Below are 3885 nucleotides of genomic sequence, written 5' to 3' on the forward strand. Positions count from 1 at the left end.
TAATCCCAGCACTTTGGGAGGCAGAGGTGAGAGGATTGCCTGAGCCCATGGGTTTGAGACCAGCCTGGGCAACTTGGCGAGACCTCATCTCTACAATTTAAAAAAAAATTATCTGAGTGTAGTGGCGTGTGCCTGTAGTTCCAGCTACTTGGAAGGCTGGGGTGGCTGTGAGTGTGCCACTGTACTCCAGCCTGGGTGACAGTGTGTGACTCTAACTCAAAAAATATATATATTTCTTATGTGAATGACCTATGATACTCCTTCCAGGAGAGAATGATGGCCAGTCAGTGAACACAGGGAGGTCTGTCGCAGAGCCATATGTGAACTGACAGGAGACAGGGTGAAGGAATCATCTTTGAAGTTTGTTTTTTTTTTTTGAGTTGGAGTCTCACTCGGTCGCCCAGACTGGAGTGCAGTGGCCGCTCCTGGCTACCGCAGCCTTGAGCTGCTGGGCTCAGGCGATCCTTCTGCCTCAGCCTTCCAAGTAGCTGAAACTACAGGCACGCGCTACCACACCCGGCTAGTGTTTTTTATTTATTGTAGAGTTGAGGTCTTGCCAAGTTGCCCAGGTGGGTCTCGAACCCGCAGCCTCAGGCAATCCACTCACCTCAGCCTCCCAAAGCATGGGATTATAGGCTGAGCCACCAAGCCTGGCTATTTTTGAAGTTATTTGAGTTTTTTTAACTGAAGGCCTCAACTATGGAAAACAGTTTGGCACTTTCTTCTAAAATTATACTGGCAAGTACCATATGGCTTGGCAGTTGCATTCTTGAGCATTTATCCCAAATAAATTAACCCATTGCACATGGAGACATGTCGTGGGTTACCTGCCAGCAACTTGACCGCACCTTTTTACATAGTGAAGAATGAATCACTTCATATTAAATAGTATAGTGTTGGAATCAATTATTTTATTGTAATGACGTTTGGCTTGCATTGGAATTTTGGACATTGTGGAATTTAAGACCAAAAAAAATTGTATATTTTATATTTTTCTCTTTTTTTTTTGAGTTAGAGTCTCATTCTGTCACCCAGGCTGGAGTGCATTGGCATGCTTATGGCCACCACAATCTCAGCCTGCTGGGCAGTCCTCTTGCCTCGGCCTCCCAAAGTGCTGGGGATTATAGCCTTGAGCCACTGTGCCTGGCCAATATTTTATATTTTTCTACCGACACACATTGAAGGTTCATTTGATACATGTTGTGCAATAGTAATTTGTTTGATGTCTTCCACTGGGTGTTTTCTTTTTTTTGAGTTGGAGTCTCACTCTGTCACCCAGACTGGAGTGCAGTGGCCGCTCCCGGCCACCACAGCCTCGACTTGCTGGGCTCCGGCGATCCTTCCACCTCACCCTTCCAAGTAGCCGGAAATTACAGGCATGCGCCACCACACCCGGCTGATTTTTTGATTTATTGTAGAGATGAGGTCTCGCTGCCCAGGCGGGTCTCAAACCCGCGGGCTCAGGCAATTCACTCACCTCAGCCTCCCAAAGATGCGGGATTACAGGCTGAGCCACCGAGCCCGGCTCTGCCTGTTTTCTGAGGCTTGATGAGCGACTCCAAGCTGCATCCCCCTAAGGGCACTTCATGTGCAGCTGAAAGTTATTCAGAAGCTTTGGTCTCCACCTTCTCTTAGATTTTTCTGTGGCAACTTGTGCCTGGCATCAACTTCCAGTAGAATCCCTCTCCACATCTCCCATCTGTCATATCATGCAGTCATGATAAACAATATAGCCTCCTCTCCTCTCCTTTCAACCAACATGGACAGCTCCAAACAGTCTCACTGAAATCCTGTGAGGGCAGCTCATGGCAATCACCAATTCAGTGCTGGTATTTTTAGACTTTCTTCTCCATTCATTTGGCATTTAAATTTGACTCCATTCCAAGGAAAACTTCAATATTGTCTAGCATTTTGGTGACCTTACAGTTCTTCCTCGGGTTGACCTCAGAGAGGATAACATTGAGGAAAAAGATTTTAAAATAATTTCTAGTACTAATATATCTGAAAGTGAGACCAAGACAACGTATTTTAAAATGTTTTTACAGGTGATTCAAGTGCAGCCAGAGTTGAAAACCTCCAGACTAGAGAGACATGAAGTTTATGCCACCAGAAGAAATGATTTGGAATGGCTTTTCAGAGAAGGCTAACTGAAGATGGGCTTTGAATAATGTATAGGAGTTCTAAAAGTATGTTCATCATAAATCATCATACCAAAAGGACACCTGCACACGTATGATTTTTCGCAGCACTTTTCACAATAACAAAAACTTGGAACTAACTCAGATGCCCATCAAAAGTGGACTGAATTAAGAAAATGTGGTACATATACACAATGGAATACTATGCAGCCATAAAAGAAAACAAAATCATATTCTTTGCAGCAACATGGATGCAGCTAAAGACCATCATTGGAAGTGAACTATCACAGAAACAAAAACTGAATACTGCATGTTCTCACTCATAAGTGGGTCCTACACATTGGGCATGGGAGCACAAAGGTAGGAACAATGGATGCTGGGTACTGTTAAAGGAGGGAGGTAAGGAGGGAGGGAGGAGTACAAGGGGCACACCACCACCCACTGGGTGCCATGTCTACTACCGGGGGAGACAGGGCTCACTAGAAGCCCAAACCTTACCTTTATACAATTTACTTGTTTAACAAATCTTCATATGTACTCCATAGCTCTAAATTTTTTAAAAATTGTATTTCTCAAGAATATGTAAGCTTTAAAATACATTTTAAAAAAATAAAAATAAATGAAAGAAGTGTGTTCTTGTAGAAAACTAGTGGCCTGTGTATACAAGTATTCAATTTCTAGGAATTTTTAAATGTCAGCACTTACCCCAATTCCAGGAAAAAAAAATAGGTTAACATTTTAAACTTTCCTATTTTTTGTTTGTTTGTTTTGAGTTGGAGTCTCACTCTGTCGCCCAGACTGGAGTGCAGTGGCCGCTCCCGGCCACCGCAGCCTCGACCTGCTGGGCTCCGGCAATCCTTCCAAGTAGCTGGAACTACAGGTGCATGCTACCACGCCCGGCTAATTTTTGATTTATTGTAGAGATGAGGTCTCGCCTGCCCAGGCGGGTCTCGAATCCGCGGACTCAGGCAATCCACTCACCTCAGCCTCCCAAAGGCGCGGGATTATAGGCTGAGCCACCAAACCCGGCTCCACTGGGTGTTTTCTATTTGAGCAGACAGTGTAGTCTTGTTTTCTTCCTCCCACATTAATAATATGTAATTTATGCTCCAGTCTGTTTTGAAGATGTGGAAGGACACACTCTTGATTTCCTGAAAGCCACTTCTCAACGATCGATCATTCCTTAGTATACTATCTCTTTATTTGCATTTTGTGCAATTTGAATGGAAAATTTCAAGGAAGCATACATTTTTGAAACATTTGCGCTGGTATAAGTTTGTCCTGTGTAATCACAAATAATCTCTTTATGTACTTTGTGAGGGTACGTCCTATTGGTTTGCTAGATTTACGATGTCCCCTCAGAGAGGACATCCAAGTGCAAAGGGTTAAAATTCATGCTCACACAAAACGTATAAATCAATGTTTATAGTCGCTTTATTTGTTAGGTTCAGCAACTGTAAACAACCTAAATGTCTTTCAGCCAGTGAATGACTAAATAAACTGGTGTATTCGTCTCACAGAATACTAAGTAAAAAAAAAAAAAAAAACCACAGATGCTAACACATCCTGAGTGGAATTTGGAGCAATTATGCTGAGTGCAACAGGCTGATCCTGAAAGGTACTGTACCGACTCAATGACAGTTCTACTTCTAGGACCCTTTTTTTGAGTTGGAGTCTCACTCTGTCACCCAGACTGGAGTGCAGTGGCCGCTCCCACCGCAGCCTCGACCTGCTGGGCTCCGGCGAT

The sequence above is a fragment of the Carlito syrichta genome, unplaced genomic scaffold, assembly GCF_000164805.1.
Source record: "Carlito syrichta isolate Samal-C Ts95f unplaced genomic scaffold, Tarsius_syrichta-2.0.1 Scaffold316302, whole genome shotgun sequence".
Lineage (NCBI taxonomy): Eukaryota > Metazoa > Chordata > Mammalia > Primates > Tarsiidae > Carlito > Carlito syrichta.